At 44.5% G+C, this 18,840-nt stretch overlaps 1 non-coding gene across 1 annotated transcript; it reads left to right on the top strand.

The window, feature by feature from the left end:
- The first annotated feature begins 1,128 nt into the window (after positions 1 to 1,128).
- Positions 1,129 to 1,203, top strand: TRNAS-GGA (transfer RNA serine (anticodon GGA)). The gene has a single exon. It is a non-coding gene; the product is annotated as a tRNA-Ser (tRNA).
- The last annotated feature ends 17,637 nt before the right edge of the window (positions 1,204 to 18,840 follow it).

The raw sequence follows: 18,840 nt of genomic DNA, 5'->3' as shown, positions 1-18,840 counted from the left end.
AAAATATGGCAGTCTCCTCTCCACACTATACACAGATGCCGCGCAATACCTCCAAAAAGCAGCCATGACGGCCAGCGTTGTCGACTATAACCTTCAAGAGGTGGTCTCGATGACGGTCCGCACTGCCAGCGCCCTCGTAGCGGAGGAGACAGCCATCGCCTTGGCCATCACCTCTAGTCTGACCAACGAGTACGTCACAATTATTACTGACTCACAGGCAGCTTGTCGTGGCTACGCGAGAGGCAGAGTATCGCCCACCGACTCCTCAAGCAAGCCTCCCAATTCCCGAACTTTGAAATAGTACGGACTCCAGGACACGAGTCCCTCCGTGGAAATCAGCGTGCGCACGCTGGAGCCCGAGCTCATGCCTCCCGGGCGCCACAAGAGAGGGATGCGGCCACATCTATGGAGCACGTACCTTTACAATACAACGCCATACTACAACACCACAGATTGAACAGACGACAATACCCACCTCCACACAAGACCCTCTCACGGGAAGACGCCGTAACATGGCGACAACTACAAACCAATACATACCTCCATTTAAGCAGACTACACGCAATACACCCTACACTATATTCATACAAATTACGCCTCCCTATATCACACCACATGGGCGTGCCCGAACGTGAAGCTGGCCCCGCAAATACCCAACCCCACACCTGAGCAGTGGCAGGCCGTGCTGACTACTTTGGACTCTCGTGAGCAGCAACAAATGGTGCGGCGTGCCGGGGAGACAGCAAGTGCCGCAGGAGCCCTGGACTAAGGGCGCCTCCCGCACAAGCAGAAAGACACCTGCTCGTCCTTTCCTTTTTTTAAAAATAAATGTTTCTCCTCCTCTTCCTCCTTCACGTGCACCAGTTCATGCTTCAGCTTACGGGCATGAACATGCGCCACATGTGCGTGAAATATCTGCAGAACCCGTGCCAACGCCTCACTGAGCAATTGCTACAAAGGAAACCTGGGTTTCCTTTGTAGCAATTGCTGCGAACGGGTGGATGTCTGATTTTCCCTTTACTCATTACTTCTCTCCACCTTGCGGGTTTTCGCAGAACTACTATGTCAAACTCTTGCCTTTGCTTCGTGTTGTCGACAAATTCGACTTCGCCCTGCCATCTGCTAGCCGCCTGGTTAGCTCAGATGGTAGAGCGGCTGCCCCGGAAAGGCGGTGGTCCCGGGTTCGAGTCCCGGACCAGGACGAATTTTTCTACAACTATGAGGCTTTTCTTTCGAGGAACCCGTATGGGTTTCCTTTGTAGCAATTTCTGCGAACGGGTGGATGTCTGATTTTCACTTTATTCATTACTTCTCTCCACCTTGCGGGTTTCCGCAGAACTACTATGTCAAACTCTTGACTTTGCTTCGTGTTGTCGACAAATTCGACTTCGCCCTGCCATCTGCTAGCCGCCTGGTTAGCTCAGATGGTAGAGCGGCTGCCCCGGAAAGGCGGTGGTCCCGGGTTCGAGTCCCTTACCAGGACGAATTTTTCTACAACTATGAGGCTTTTCTTTCGAGGAACCCGTATGGGTTTCCTTTGTAGCAATTGCTGCGAAGTCAAAGCCGGTGTCTCCATTGACTCAATGCCAAGGTTCACCTCCGTAACTGACATTGAAGCACCCATCGCGGTTCCATGCCGTTGTTTGTAGACCATATCCAAATTATGTGTTTTCAAGTCAGAACTTCAGTAACGTGAGACGATCGGCTTAGTCTACCGAAGATTTGTCGCTTAGTTTATCGTGAGGGAGTAAGGCAGCGAAGCACACTTGCACCGCCAGGTCCTCGGGAACACTGGTGAAGCGTAACTTCATATCGTTGACAACTAATATTTCGTCATCGTCAACCATGATGTCAAGCACCTTTTAATCTAAGTCCTAAAAGTTCCGGATAAACAAAGTCATTTTTCCCGCAATAGGCGCGAACACGCGACGAAGGTAGCCAGAAAGCTTGCACAAGGGGGAAGTGCGAAATCTACATACGGACGCATAGGAATGCCCGGCTTCTGAACCTTCGGTAGGCTGTGTAATGCTGGCGCCGAGCTGCTGTGGCAAAGAAGCGACTAGTACAAAGAGTTCTGATTCAGCGGAACAAAAATGGAAGATGTCAACGAGGAGTTTCTGTAGTTCCCTTTCAACTTTGAGCGTGGGACTCCGCTTAAGGCGGACGTATATACAATCTACAAGAAGTGCGGCCATTCTGTTTTCTAATCACCTTTGTCCAATATGACGTTAGTGTTACCTTTGTCAGCATTCAGAATGACGATGTTAGGATTTCTGTGAATACTCCTCACAGCATTCGCTTGCTCAGGGGGAAGGGCAGTCGAGGCACGAAGCACAAGCTTCACAAGGATGCTTATAGCACGGGTGTGAGCTTCCTCCCGCCGGAGGTGGTCACTCTGGTCGATGGCGCCCTCTACCACATAGATCGTCTTTATTTCGTCCGGTGCAGGTCCAGTGTTAAAATTTAGCCCCCACTCAAGAACAGCGAGCTCATGTTGAATGGGGACGTAGGAGGACATGTTGTGCGCCGCGGACGTGGCATGGCCAGGCGGAACGTAGCCGCGGTAGGGCTGCAGTCATGCCAACATGTTGCCGTGGGCAAGCTTGGTACGCCAAGCATGACCTTCTACATTGATTTGCGCGTGCAAGTGAATGGCGGCGAAGTCATGCATGCACTTTTGCCGAAAATGGCGGTGGGCGAAGAAGTTCTGGCACTGTAGTCGTTTTATGGTCTCCCCGAAGTCTAGAATTCTTCTCAGTAACAGCTGACGTTCTGCGCTGGAGACGACACTTTGTCCGAAGGACGTCGCGAGCGGCCTGAGTAGGCGGAGTGAACGAGGAATCAGACCTCGTGCTTTGCAGGAAAGATTGAGATTCATGAACCTTGAACGAAGAAACCCTGATAGTCAGCGAAACGTACTGATGAACTTGAATTACAAACGATTGGCCGAACGCCTTCCGTAGATTGATGAAATTAATAATTCATTGATAAATCTTCTGGTCGGGAGGAGGCATAATGAAAAGGTAAAACAGAGACACCGATCAAAAATGAAAAGGTTTTAAGAAAATTCAAGACTTTCGGGTTCCGTACGGAATCCCTGTTCACAAAAAAGTTGCATTGTGTATACTAACACAATGTAACAACAACGTGCTTCAATTATTTGTATTTTGCGCGCATATATATTGCTAGTTGAACTCTTTTGTATTCTGTGCTGAAGCTCACTATTGACTGCCATATCTCTGTGCGTGCTATATGCATTTCATCAGTCAGTATTCCTCATCTGTTTATCTGTTTACCTACACGTCGCAGACCACATCGTGGTCTCGTGTGTGTTTGTGACTCTGTTTACGAACGTCCGTTTCATACGATTTGCGATCACCTTTTATATATATATATATATATATATATATATATATATATACATAGTGTGTATGTATGGATGTAGTGGATTTTTTGACCTTAGGACGTTGTTTCTTTTCTTACTAAATATATTACTTCGTATGTTGCTTCTGCGATGCAAAAGGGTAGCCGCCACTAACATGGGGGGGGGGGGTACATCTCTTCCTTTTTTTTTCATTTCAACAATAGAATAAAGAGTACGCAAAAGACGGTCTACTTCGCCACAAAGAGATGAATGCCTGCGGGCCTTCAGTTATGAATGCGAATATTGACGTAAAACCTTCGTGTGTTGAAAATCTCGGAAGGGCAACTCAATGATTCAGTTTTATGAATAGACATGGGTCCTGGGCAGCTTCCTGGCTTTCCTTGCTCCACTCTTTTCTAAACAGCACCAAGAAAATATACTTTTAAAATAATTTCTTCCAGCGCGATGCATTACCACGTTTCTACAAAAATGAACGACGCCTTTGGAGATCCAAAAATGTAACAGCAATATTACCTTCATATCGCGCATACTTTGAAGACTTGTGGACAACCACACATTGTGATCTAGCCCCGATGCTCGTTAAGTGTAAACGTACGCTATATCGCTGTCCACCACTCTACTTCGGTTTCACCGCGAGACTTCCTGTGCAGCCAGGACAACACGGCCGTGTTTTTGGCTCCTGAAAATTTGATAAACCTCTCGGAAACTACATCCGCCGGAAGAATGTCGGAAAACTACACCCCAGGAGTGTGATACAGTGGCGAAACTCATTCGAATGTATGCTCCCGCTTATCGGAGGAACTTGTTGCTTTGTCCAGATTTTTTTAAAATCATGTTGTCTTTCTTTAGTCTTCAGCACCCACTCAGCAAGCCTGCCTTCAGCGCAAATTATTTGGGGCTCATTCCTGTCACGGCACGCTTAAACGGAAGCTTCCATTGAAACTTCAGACTCTTCGACTGCGTTGTAAGGCTTTGCTACTTTTCAGAGCAACTTCGTTCCAAAAAGGCGGTGAGGAAGTGGATGGCGCCTACATCCGACTTGTTTCCTCACGCCTTGGCTGTTGTAAAAGAAGGTTTAGGTCATTCCGTGTCCGAACAATCTCTTCGCGATGTCAGGTGCTTACATGCAAAGACGGTTGCTGATTTCTGAGTGTGCATATTAACTTGACAGAAGAAAAGACAAAGATACCACATAGTTTGTTGTGGTAATAATAACATAATGTTATTGCAGAAAGCCCTGGCACTCCGCCTCAAAGTGTGCACAACCTAGATTTTGTGTGATACGATATGCTCAATTAATACTTAAAAAATAAGACGGTGATGTGGGTGATAACTCGTAATAACTAAAGCACTCACCATCCTGTTTTCTGCATCCTGGTGTTTCCTGCCGTGATTGTTCAGAAGGCACTTACTTGACATGGGCTGCAAAGGCAGAGTCGCTAGCCCATCAACCTTTCAATTTTGGGGCACTTTGCCACACTACACTGCACTGCACTGCTTTTTTTTTTTTTGCTGTTCTGGTTGTCTCGTCACATCCTTTGATGTGTTTTCTGTGCAGATCACAGCACCGTGTATTCCTTACACGTCAATGCGCCCTTCGTGAGGCACGTGTCCCGAAATTTTATGGGTTCACTTCACTACGTGTTTGACTTTATTGTTAAAGCTTGCACTGCATGACAATGTACATGTGGCACTCCTCAAATTAAAGGGCAGACATATGGTACTTGGCCTCTAAACTTATCAGGTGTCACACAAATGCTTCGGTATCACAGTCTGTAATAAAGTCAATGGCATCTAGTCCAGCCGATAGGAAGACATTATAAGCCTATGTACAATATACAAACATATACCAACGCCTTGCGTAACACAATCCGGGCACAAGTTGCACAAACGCAGATAGTTAAAAAAAGCGATGGGGTGCGGAAGGAACATTGCATATGTTCCAAGCGTATTTCGACGTGAAACCTCGGTTTCGCAGGGATACATGTGAAATGGGGTGTTACAGTGGTCATATGTCAAAGATGGAGAATACGGCATAAGAAAATTTACAGATTTCGCCTGCAGAATATGCTGGCGTTAGTGTTCACAATGAATAAAAAATGAATAAAGAAATGACCTCGTAAATGAAGCCATGGATAAGAAGTAGCAGGAAAGTAAGAGATAGGACAGAGGGTTGATTATAAACACGGGATCATGCTCTTTTGGTGTTTTTGAGCTATGGTCACCGTCGTAATGTGAAAGAAGCGGATAGAAAAGAAAGTAAGACAAGATTGAGCTATTATACAAAAGAAGGAAGGGCGGTCTAACAGAAGTATGATAACAAGAGCAAAGAGTGGCGAAGTTGATGTACACAAAAGAGCCCACTAGAAAAGTCGAGTCAACATATGGAGCTCTAACATCCTTTGACCCTTTAGAGATGAGACATACATAAATACCCAGAATTTTTTTTATTTTCTATATAAATGTGCGAAACACATCAAGAATAAGCATAATCTACAAAAAGAAAAAAAAAGAGCATATTTTTTCAACTATAAGGCGAAAAACACCAAGCAGGAAACTGGAAGTGGGCTTCACCCCAAGCTGCCAATGGCTTCGTTTTCAGTTTGCATAGACAGCTCTCATCATATGTTAACCATAGGTGAACATTTCATTTTTACGTCACATGACTGATACCGCTGCAGCTGGATATCTTTGTTTTGAAAGCACAGTGAGTCTTGTGCCAAACTTCTTCCTCGTCCAGTGTTCGTGCTCTCTACCAACAGCTGACGCTAGCTTCCTGTCATTCAGTGCTAGCCGAAGACATTTAGGAAAGAACTTCGTGCTCAATATTTAAATCGGCAAGATCATCTTTTTTCTTTTGTATGGTGCCTGTAGACAGCACACGTCAATAAAGGGTTAAAATACAGTCACTACTGTGATGGATGAAAAGAACCGACACAAGGTCAAGTTTGGGAGGTTGCGCTTGCACCAAGATGGAAAGAACAAATGCTGAATTGTTGCCGCGCATGAATGGGGAATGGTGAAATCAAAATATGCTTTAAAAATATAATGGTTGACGGAGCGAACAAATGGAACTTAATTAGAAGTGGGAGGCTTTCATAAACCGTGCGCAGAAAAATTGCTGGGACCATACAATGGGCGAGAAAATAATGACGGTCGCGTAAAGCGCAGTGACGTCGGCGCCCATTGCGCTGCTCATCCATCTCGCCAATCACATGTACTAAAATAAAAATTTGAGGTGTTATGTAGCAAAACCGTGACCTCATTATGAGGCACGCTGTAGCGGGTGACTGCGGAATAATTTTGACAACCCGGGTTCTTAAACGTGCCCCCAAAGTGCGGTACACGGGCATTTCTGCATTCCGCCCCCTTTGGAATGTGGTCTCCGAGGCGAGGATCGATCTCGCGGCCTCGAGCTCAGCAGCGCAACAACATAGCCACAAGGATATCGCGTTGCGTTCTTCTATCCCGTTCTCTAAACCCTCTGCTTTGGCATTCAGTGCATTTAGCAATTCATTAGCTTCCTTCGTGTGCAGGGTGTTATACATCGCTAGATATGTCACATGAATGGTGATCAACGATGTTCTTGATCTTGGCTCTGTTGTGCATATCCCAAAGAAACGAGCACATCTTGGCACATTGAACATGAATTTCAGAGAGCGCTATCTTAGACCGCGACATCGTTCACAAGAGCACTGCACGGGAAAAGGAATGTCCAGTGACTGAACTTGTCAGAAGACAGTAGAAGGCTATAGGTAATAATATGTGTGCGCATCGTTTTTAAGATGATTACTCATTATGCGAAAAACAATGGTGACTAGTGCCCGTGTTTAACGTTGTTAGGGGCAGAATAAAAACATTACAAATGTATGAAAAGCAATGCATAAGTTACCTATTGAAGCATGAATGGTCACGAAATAAGAAATGCGGCTCGAGCATGTGGATCATCAATACTTTCTCTATTAGCGAAAAAAAATGTAGTGATCGAAGAGCGGAAATGTCAGACAATAATAAAAGTGACGCATCATTCTTTCTCCTTTCTGGCTCTCTCAGGTAGCTTATATTCGAAACAGCCACGCTTTAATCCATAATAGAGGCATAAGAATGGCTGAAAACAGAGACTCGACATAATGTGAACAGATTGTCTGAAGTTCGACACACGCATGTTAGGCTTCTATCTGCCAAGTCTACTGGCCCATGTATTCGCGCGCGGTCATCGATTATTCAAGCGCGACATCGTCTTTGTCACAGTCGTAGGTAAGAAATATACGCGACAGACCTCGCGGGCGCACTTGTAGTGCTTTCACTGCGAGTTTCTTCTCTTTCGGAGACCCACACAGCGGAATCTTCGAAAAGCCCGACACTTATCGACTTCTTTTTTTTCCCTCTCAGGTGAACTGGCAGCACAATATTATACTTTCCATTTCTTAAAGTGCCTCACACATGCTCTTCCGTCGTTCTCTCCATTCGTGTCCTCATTTCTCTGGACATACAGCTTCCCTTATTTGGCATAAGCGTACCTTCTCAATACTACTCGGTGGTATGAGAGACGAACTTTCAAATTTGACGCCCAAAAATTTTAAAGTAAGAGTACTAACTTACGAACTTTTGCTTATGTACGGATACGTACTTGCGAATGTGGAATCAGTAAGTTGACTTTAAAGACCGACGTAGATTATTGTCATTAGACGTGGAAGTGCGTTTATGGCAGCGTCTTCAGCAGTAGCGACAACGTTGCTATGTTGCACAATATGTCATAGTGATCTAACTATGTGTTTCTAATAGAGTACTGTACCACACGAGTGAGTCGTTGGGCCACCACAAGTCGCGCTTGCAGGAGAAGGACGCCTACGACGGAAGGCCACTGCCGATGCAGCAGTGAGTTGAAAGGCGAAGGGGGACAAGACAGCAACACATATGTCACGACTTCAGCGACATGCCATACAGCCAAGATGATTCGTATTAGGAAACCCAGGAAAAAGGTTCACACACAAGCAACGGCAGGCCCTGACTCCGGTTACAGTCAAGCAAGACAGCATATGAATCGCTACTCAGGTCATCACCTCGATCGATCATCCGGTCACCATCTGTATCTCTCTTCAGATGGTCACTTGTATTGCCACTCCTATTATTATTTCAACAGGTGCTCATTGTGCCAACTCAGCGTTTTGCGGATAGCGCCCGGTGTATGCACTGAGGCCCTTGCAGAAGTGTACTTGTTCGAAACTGGTGCTTGCATATTTGTCGGGCCGGGAGTGCGCTGCAAATAAAGATGCTGCACTGGTGCTCTGAGCACAAGCAGTGGCTAAGGGCACAGGGTCACGAACGAGTCAGACGTCCGGGTCCGGGTTTATATACCTTCGTTTCACTACACTCTGCATTTCAGAGCTCCTTCAATGTTGTGCAACTTTCAGTTTGACGATCTCTCTTTCGCTAGAATGGTCCTGTCTTTGAGCGAATTCCTGGCGGCGACTAAATTAGGAAATTTGTTAGGGTGGCTCAGTAGCTGGGGCATTGCGTGCTTGGGCACAGGGTTGAAGGTTCGATATTCGACTGCTGCAGCGATTTCGCGATGGAAGAATGTAACAACTCTCCATATGCCAAGCTTCATATTCTGTTCAGTAAATTCCGGGGGGTCAAAATTAATCCGGTTCGCTCGACTACCGCATATCTCAATAGCAGATGTCTCTCTCTCGGACATTAGGATCAATAAGCACCGCGGGCACTGCTACATTCCGGCCTCGATAAATATTTGTAGTTTGCATGATGTTCACCTTCGCGTGTGAGCGTAGCTGGTGTTCTCTTTCCGTTCTAACACTTAGAACTGGTCATTAAGGACATTGTTGCCGGTATAACGTCGAACGCTCGAAAAAGGAAAGCCGAAGAGGAAGTAAAGAGAAGAGATGATTCTCGGCCAAGGAAATCAGCCGAAGGAGGCCCTTGGCTTGGTTTATGCGTATTTTCCAAATCGAAGAGCCCTCTTTGTTGTTTTTAGTCAGCTTGTCATCTTTTGAACTATATATTGTAACATGTTTGTTTTGTGGGTGTCAATAAGGACCACGCTGGGAACATGCCCTTAGAGCAACCGTGCTTCCAATATGTCAGTCCCCAAGCAGAGGTTACTGCTGCTGTGTGGTGCAGCTCCATGCGGCAGAAGGGACGCAGAAAAAACCGAGAACAAGCGTTTGTGCTCGTTTTTTCTGCGTCCCTTGTTCCCTTGTACCACTTCGCGATTCAGCGCACGCCATCATGGAAAACCAACTAGCCCGAACCATCATCCTTTTAAGTCACTGCTGCGTTATCAGTTAAGCCTTTGTGAGACATATGAACGCACGCTGTCGCAGTTGCAGTTGCTCCTGCTAAAAATACAATTACTCGAGGCAATTGAGGCAGGTGGCTGCGGTGCACGAGTATCATTGCCCGTGGTGTACGCAAGAACATTGGAATGGCTATTATGAAGGCGAAGTTAACGCCTGCAACAGAAATGGTATTAGCGATTAGAGTTCCATAGGGACTCAATTTAATGCCCGTGTAAGAATCGAATTTCAGGAATTTGGTGGGAGAATCAATCTTTCGACGAAAGGAGTTTGACGCGGAGACATTCAGGGAAAGTTGTGTCCTCAAATTTACCTCACATTATTACAGCCGTTATCCTCTGCTAGCGTGGCACAGGAAAAGTAGTAATATAACATAGCCGGGGGAACTGGTAGTTACTAACACTGTTTTGTTTTTGTTTGCTTTTTTCACAAGCCTTCCGGCAGATGGAGAGAAAACGATCATTTGCAGATAGATAGATAGATAGATAGATAGATAGATAGATAGATAGATAGATAGATAGATAGATAGATAGATAGATAGATAGATAGATAGATAGATAGATAGATAGATAGATAGATAGATAGATAGATAGATAGATAGATAGATAGATAGATAGATAGATAGATAGATAGATAGATAGATAGATAGATAGATAGATAGATAGATAGATAGATAGATAGATAGATAGATAGATAGATAGATAGATAGATAGATAGATAGATAGATAGATAGATAGATAGATAGATAGATAGATAGATAGATAGATAGATAGATAGATAGATAGATAGATAGATAGATAGATAGATAGATAGATAGATAGATAGATAGATAGATAGATAGATAGATAGATAGATAGATAGATAGATAGATAGATAGATAGATAGATAGATAGATAGATAGATAGATAGATAGATAGATAGATAGATAGATAGATAGATTTATTCATGTTGGTTTGAATGCAATAATAATCAGGTCTATGACAGCCTTAAAGGGCTTGAGTGACAGCGTTTGGCAGACAGCGAACAATGATAGAACCGTACAAAAAAGAAGAAAATACAGGCGTTGTACAGAACCTGGCAGAATGACGTAAATAGCACAAGAAAACCCTATAAAAGAACTAAAAATATGTACAGAGACAGTTACACAATGAAAAGGATTGACAGCATTTAGAAGGAAGTGAATAACAGCAGATGAAAAGAGTTATGGGGCAGGAAGCGACGTAGAGATGGATCGTGAAGTTTTTTTTTTTCAGACTGTATCTTGATTCGATACGAAACACACTAGGTGATAAGCTATTGAAGCAAACAGGTACATAGTATGGACGTGCGCGTTTTCCATACCGGGTTCAGGAGTGAGGAATACAATAACGATATATTGACCTTACATCACGCGCAGGCACATATGCAATAGCGAACTGACTGTACCAAAAATGCTTTAATACAACATTTTCTATTAACAGAGCGCTAAAGTTAGGAAGCATTAGTCTTCTAACAATACCAATGCCATTGCCAATGGACGGACGTTGGCAGTGTTCTTCAGAATGCTGAATTATTTTCAAAGATATCACAAAGGGGAACTTCTCCACCGCCTTTACTGCATATGGAGCTTCGCTAACCGGCCAACACTGGTGGTTTCGTGTGGTGAAAAGCAAAATTATCATCCTGGCCTGCACGTACACTCTAGTACTCATTCAATGAGAAATAAATGGCGTCCTCTTTTAAAAATAAAAGCTTGTGTTGTGTAGGATACCTTACCTTGGGTTATGCCTGCGGGATTTTTTCTCGCATATTCAAAGAAAAGATACCGAAGAGAAAAAGTTGCGAAAATGCGGATGGTATTTTCAAAATGCAGCTTCCGCTGCCACTACAGCTACGTAATTCGAGCCCCGTCAAGACACCACCTCATTACAGGGGATGAAGTTCAACACACTATTGCCGCCAAGCGTGTACTCCAACACGAATGCCGAGATTATCATAATAAGGTCCTTGGAAGCAATAGCTAGTTGAACTTGTACTGTATGAGTGGAGAATATGTGACAAGTGCATACTAGAAACATCGAATCTTTTGTAGTAAGATTGACATTTTTGCTCTTTTCTCAGCGCAAGATCGCGGGTGCGATACCCGGTCGCCGCGGCTGCATTTCAGTGGAAGTCAAATGTGTGCGTAGATTTAGATGCACGGTAAAGAACTCCAGCTAGCTAAAATTAAACCGAAGTCCTCCAGTATGGCGTCCCCCATAACCCCAACTGCGCGTTTTCGGGACATTAAGAACAAAACTTTATTTTTATTTTTTAGCTTGTTCTCTCCTGCGAACATTCAATGCACGAGTGATTGAATATTCATGCTCCTTGACGCTCTTACTGCCATTTACTTTCACAGAGAAACTAGTTTGAAAAGAAGCCCCCCAACTTTTCTTTGTGTGTGTATTGGTTACTAAAAATGAAATAGACTGGCAGTTTCATCCTTTGTGGCCAGCGGTAACAGCCATCCCTAGCGACTAAATTGCCTACTGAATAGTATGCATGAGTTTGAAATATACGCTCAATAAAATTATACCCCAGAACTCTGGTTGCATTCTTCATTCACACAAGCTCCAATGCACCCGTTTTGACAATCGTGCTTCTGAGAAGTTCAATGTTTGGTGGTTTAACATGAATGAAAATTGGGCGAGTTGGCACAGCTGCTTAATTTACAACAGCGCATGGGTACGAGAATCAAAGATGAAGAAGGTCACAGAACCAGTACTCGTCCTTTGCCCTTCTTTGTCCTTGTGTGGTGTATTTTTGCACGGTATTGTGTTTGAGATTAAAACAAAATTAAGCAGAGAGCCGGTGAACGACGTTACACTTAGCAAGGAGACGTTCATAGCCAAGCGCACAATGAACAACGAATAATCATAGAACGAGCAGCACGATGACGAGTTTTAACAACACTTGCTTTACAGCATGGAAACGCGAGACGGACGAGATAAAAGCGGTTAGAAATGCAAATACAAATTGCTAGCCGCAAAATGACAACGGCGGCATCTCTACTGCAATTCGATTGTACATTAAGACACCCAGATGCAGGTGCCCACCTCCGTTCTGTCAAAGCTGCGAACTTTTGAAACAAAACGCCCATGAATCTGATATCAGAAAAAACTACATTGTAACATGTAGTTGTGAAGGCGAGTTTGATGAGGATGCTTGTCAAGTATAGAGTAAGAAGCGCTTTGAAAGAATGTACGCGTACCTGCGCACTTTAAGGGTTGCTGAATGCTCTTCACTCTACGCTCCCTTGAAGTGGTGTGGCTTGGACGGTCGCATCAATAGATGGCGAACGAGGGTGTTTAGTTCGTGCGACCTATGTACCGACGATGAAAAGAAGGGATGACGAAGTGCGGAGACAATGTGAATGCGAGGTCGCTTGCGAACTTTGAGGTGTTTCAGGGCTTGCTACTTGTAATTCACCAAAGGCCTTTATTGCAAATGCCACCAATTTAGTTACTAATAATTCCTTAGGATCACCCTTTTATAAGTGTGCCGAGTCTTTCAACCCTGTTTGGCGACTGCCCTGAAGCATGGCCAGTGTCGCATTGGCACGTTACAGCATGTTACACGATTATATAGTGAGTCGAAGAGAGCATAAGGTTTCTCGAAATTGTTGACTAAGCATAACGAGCCACAATAAAGTTTAAACCTCCGATGCATGTCATTTTGATCAATTGAGTAATGGCTGCAGAGCGAGCGTGCGTTTTATTCTTTGCCACTTTTAGTTCCTCCGTTCATTGAAAAACGCGTAATTTTCCTGCACCTTGCATCGGTCTCCAAAAAGCAAACAATTGAAAACCCATTCTTCTATCTTTAACCGACGCACCCCGCATTCATTGACTTGCAAGGTTTGAGAGCAAGACAGGATAGCACAGGCGCTTACTCTTTCTTCAATCTCGTGAGGCTCCTTGCATAATACGGTTTCTAGCGGTCTCAAGGAAACGTCCAGGGTAAATCTCAGTGTAATTCAAGCAACTTATTCAACCACATAAACGTAGCCTGAAAAGGAGATTTTAAGAAGTTCCTTCAGCGGTAAGACGCATGGTCTAACGAAATTCGCATGTCGCATCATGAAAAGCCTTTCATGAGTATATATTCAGCAGACTTCTCCAGTAAAAGAACAACGGAGCAAGAATTTACCAAAATTTGACACCGGCGGACAAAAATAGAGGCTAAAAGTAAGCAGGGGTAATCTGCTTCCCGTTCTTGAAATAATTTGTGGTCTTTGTTGCCGCAGTGGCCCTCTCCAGTTCTTTTCGCTTCGTTGGGTAACACAGTATTAGATGGTTTTAGTCGGGCGTGCGCGGCAGCTTTGCGTATGCAGGAAACCCGGGGAGGCAACAGTGCGCATGCGCAGTAGGCAGGAGCACGCACGGTCTCTTGCGAGCACGAGAGTGCATTTTCTCGATATTGCTCTTGCCGAAGATACGACTCCGGCTTCTGGTTTGACTTCATGGCGCCTGATATTGGCTACACAGCTTCAGGAGCTGGCGTATATGGCGGCGCTGAGTAGCACGTGCACTGTCGGCTCCTGCGCGTGCAAGTCAGCAATCCGCTTCTCAACTTGTGCGCCCGGCCCGATATTTCCGTTTCGTGCGCGCGCGCTTCGCTACGTAAACACGACCTCGCGCGCTGCGTGCGTGGGTGGTCGCGGATGGCCAACTAAAACTGTCTATAGGTGGGTTCATCGGCCCGAGACAGTGCAACTGGGGCGCGTTCGCTACAAGTCGATAATTGTGCCTGAGAGAATAAGCGTCGTGTGCTAAAGGTGGAGGCCTGCAGTACAAATAGCTTTGGCAACTTTTTTGGGCTGAGGAATAATAAAAAAAACACCAATGGTAATGTCCTATAGAAAATACGAATCACACGAAGTTCCATCTTTTGAGCCCCACCATCGAGCCAGGTCATTTCAGAACTTTCTGTGTAAATTGCGACAAGAGGAACCTCACGCCTTGAAGGATAAATGGAAATCCCAGAAACTGCGGTGGTTTTGTTTTCCTTTGTCTTGTTGGTTTTTTTAATTATTTATGAAGTGTTCTTAGCGTCACCCAAGTGCTTTAGTGAGGCAGTGGCGTCACATTAGTGAGGCAGTCGCGCCACACTTGGCTCCGTTTGCGACGTGCCGCACGAGACAGATTGTCCACGCCACCCAGTGTATCGCGAAATGAAAACACCTATAGAGCTGAGCTCAAATTTTGTATTAAGGAGTATCGTAATCGTGAGTGATTTCTTTTTAAGTATTTCCCTCAAATTACTCTTTCTTTCTGAATATTTTACACCTATTTTAAAACTTCTTGAACACGTACTCACATTTCTTTGGTTTTCAATCGAAAAGGAAAAAAAATGAAAGAAACGACTCATCTTTTTTACTTGTGAACGTATCTTGAAACTGCCGAGTACAATGGTCCCCATCTCAAAACTGCCTGTTTGAAATACTGCATAACAAAACACAAAAACTGAGTGCGTGTTCATCCTTTCATTCTTATCCTTGCAATCTCTTTCGGGCGCACGCAGCACCTTCGCATTCTCCTCTTGCAACAGTGAATCTTCGTCTTCTGCAAAATGCCGACTTCGTAGCGGCGGCGGTGCACAGACGCTGCAGCCAATAGGCAGCCTCGCTGCTTCAAAAACGAGTGGTATGCGTTAGTAACTCGTCGATGCGCTGAATCAACTCTGAGAAGAACGCTCTGCCGAACAATGAGAGCTTAGATTGCTTTTGCTTTATGTACTTTTTTCCTATGGTTTCTATAATGCAGCCTTCTAAACACATATTAAACTCGACTATGCATGGCCAAGCAAACTATTCAATTCAAAGTTACAGTGGATTCTATGTGTGTACGATGATGTAGGTCCCAAATAGTAACAATGAATATGTGCAAAAGTAAAACAGAGACAGACGTAGCCCGAAGCGAACAATGCTGAAAAATAGACCGAAACATATTTTGTCCCCATATTCCACATTCTTATACTTTTGCAAATACATCGGCGGCGTTTTTAATATTAATAAGTTTTTCTAACCCCTTTGTGAGCCTCTGTGCGCTTGACTTTTTCTTTATTCATTTACTATTTCTTTTTGGGAAAGCTCAGAAAGCGCGAATACTTTCATACTGCTAAGCAGAATGAAGTTAGAGTGTGAACGTAATTGTAAACAGATGAATGTGCTTTTGTCTTTGTGTTTTTTTTTTCATTTGTGTATTGAATGAATTATGTTCTTAAGCAAAAATTTATTTATATCGAAATTCTTTACAAAGTGGGCGTTCTGTTGTTTCCAAGGGCGCCAATATGCTTGGCTGTATACACGGACGCTCACACAGAACTTCCGATATTTCTTTCATACAAAATCTGCAAGAAACTCGAAGTCATGCGTAGTAGCTTGACCTAAATTTGCCAAGTCCCATCCCCGTGCTCCGCTATGAGTCATAATAATATCTTGTCATAAATGCTGCCAAGGTTGCTTCTTCATCATACCTTGCTGGTGAAGCCGCGCACTAACACGCACACAGAGAAGACAGACAAGACGACACTCGCTGCACTCGCAACTACCTGTGTTCTATCTATCTATCTATTGCTCAGTCCTTTGTTGCCTCTTAGTTGCTTTTAGTTCTTCTATTCTCATACGACAAAACTTTCGAACGTCCACAATGGCACAACTAACGCCTCTATTAGGCAACTTTTTGAACTTTGCGGAAATAACTTATAATTAGCAGCTTTAAAATAACAGCAAGGATATACCTAATAGCAAAAACTTGTATTCCGCGAGTTGTGCTGACTTTCTCAGGCAATGCAGTCGTTGCAAATAAATGTGCCTCAAGATTCCTGCTTTCCTTCCGCTTCGACTGAACAGGTAAATTTTGCCGGGAAGTATCTAGAAAAGGTACATTCGCTTCAGTGGACAAGTGCCGTCATAGCCTAGTTTTCTGAGCTCTTGTTAGATTTGAGGCTTAGTTAGAATGCTGCGTTCAATAACTCTAGTCAATTAGTCTTCATAGGTGCAACTAATAAAGCTCGTTTGTGGTCCGTTGTTAATACTTTCTGTTCTTATGCTTCTCAGGCATATTGGCGCCTAACTCTCATGTGGTTAGTGAGTAAACAACTGAGCTTGTATTTCAAAGAAAATATTTCTTAGGCAATTGCAGTTCGCTATCATCTACCGCAACGTCGATGTGATCACACCGGCAACCTGTCATGAGTGGCGGACGGCCGAACGCCAGCCAGTGAACGAAGCCTTTTACGTAAGAAACATTTTGTGAATAGGAGCCGTGAAATTCTTATGCGGGAATTCGGGAATCCCTGTTACCGCTGGCCTATCAATTTGGATGGTCACCATATGTGTGAGTAATATGAAAATTATTATAGAATTTCACTCTCGACGATCATGTTTTCCTAATGAACTTCGTTATTCAAAGTTATTTTTACTTCCAGGACAAATTATTTGTTTAAAAATTGAGAATTTATGCTGCTGCTAACTCATAAAAAGAGAGGTTGAGATGTTGCCAACACGCGAATTCGAACAAAATACCCCGAAGGACACGTCTCATTCTAGCGTCGCCTATAATTATTCACTACCTTTACTGATGCAGCTGGGGCGAGCATTGTGTATTTATCATCTAAGAAAAAGGGCGCACCTTTTACGGTGCAGGGAAACACTCATGAGCTCGGTGTGCGCCCCAAAAACAAGACGATATAAATCTTTTCTGATGCTATGGAGGATCCTTCAAGAAATGGAGCTTCATAGGAGAATTTCCTGAAAGGAGTTTACTGGATAGTTTTTACGGCCAACTCTCACGTTTCCATTAAAATTAAAGCACTGTCGTAACGTATACAGTTCGATCCGACTGCATCACTTTTGCACCTGCCACTGTTTCTTTAATAGTATGCACGAGCAGGGGTTTGCGAGCGGCGCATACCAATGCGAGGCCTCAGAACACTCCCGACTTAACGGTCTCGCCACTCCGAGAGGCATGGTTTTCGTAGTGAATCCTTACGAGGTCATACGAGCTTTCTTTTTTGCTTCACCAATTTTCCCATTGTATAATTTTCCCTGTGCTTTCCTTGACTTCGTTGTCCCGTTCTTTTGTGTGGTTGTATGTAACGAAACATTTCCCTTCGGATCGCTTTTCTCATCTCACCCACTGCATAGCAATAACTTCGACTTCGGCAGTCTTGGTGCCATCAGGTAGCAAATACGAGGGCTCAGTGGCCGGCTCAGTGGACGTCCGTCGCCTTGACCATGAGCTGCGCTGGCACACTTCCAGAGGTATTCTTCAGACCCAGGCAGGCAAACGCTCAAGAAAATGGAAAGCAGGATAACGTCCACGGTAGCCTAATTTGTGAAGAACGGCACACTTATAGCAGAAGATGCGGGTTCCGCTCTCCCCTGTCTTTGCGTTTTCTTTCACTTCCCTTTACCCAGTTCGTACCGTATCGATCAAATATAAAAATTACCTTCCTGTATCCTATCTCTGGCTTCACTGTATATTTATTCGTATGGTTGTGACTAACGAAATTTCCAGGCCATAGGATTCCCTGTATTTCCTCATATGTTGTGGGACATTGCACAGGCACACTATAAACGCTCTGTTAAGCCGGTACACTTCAAGTAGTGTAGTAGTGCACGAATCGATTTTCGTGCCCGTGACGGGTGTGGCCATGGTCCGAGTATCTTTGACTCGGAGAACGATCTTGTGTCCAATCTGTTTAAAGTTATCCTCAGAGAGATGCGTTCTACGTCGTAGCGAGGGCAGGTACACAGTAGGTGCTCGATCGTTTCCTCGTAACTACAGGAGTCGCACATCGGGCTCTCGGCCATTCCGATATGATAGGAGTAGGCGCCACTCCGAGCCGCAATCGGCACAGCAAGGTTGTTTCTCCGCGGGAAAGGTTTGATGGCAGTTGTAGTCGTAGCATGGGGTCTAGTTTATGCAATCGGCAATTGAAGACACTTGAACTCCAGAAATCTTGCGACTTTTTGCGTGCTAGCAGGCGAAGTTCTGTGGCAGCTTCCGACCTCGCCAAAGGTATTGCATGCGTCTGGGTGTCTTCGTGGGCCGACCGGGCAGCCCTATCAGCAAAGTTGTTGCCGACGATGCCACAGTGGGCAGGAATCCA

Source organism: Dermacentor andersoni, chromosome 2 (assembly GCF_023375885.2).
Source record: "Dermacentor andersoni chromosome 2, qqDerAnde1_hic_scaffold, whole genome shotgun sequence".
Classification (NCBI taxonomy): domain Eukaryota; kingdom Metazoa; phylum Arthropoda; class Arachnida; order Ixodida; family Ixodidae; genus Dermacentor; species Dermacentor andersoni.
The sequence above is the reverse complement of the archived record's forward strand: the minus strand, read 5'-3'. Positions and strand labels throughout refer to the sequence as shown.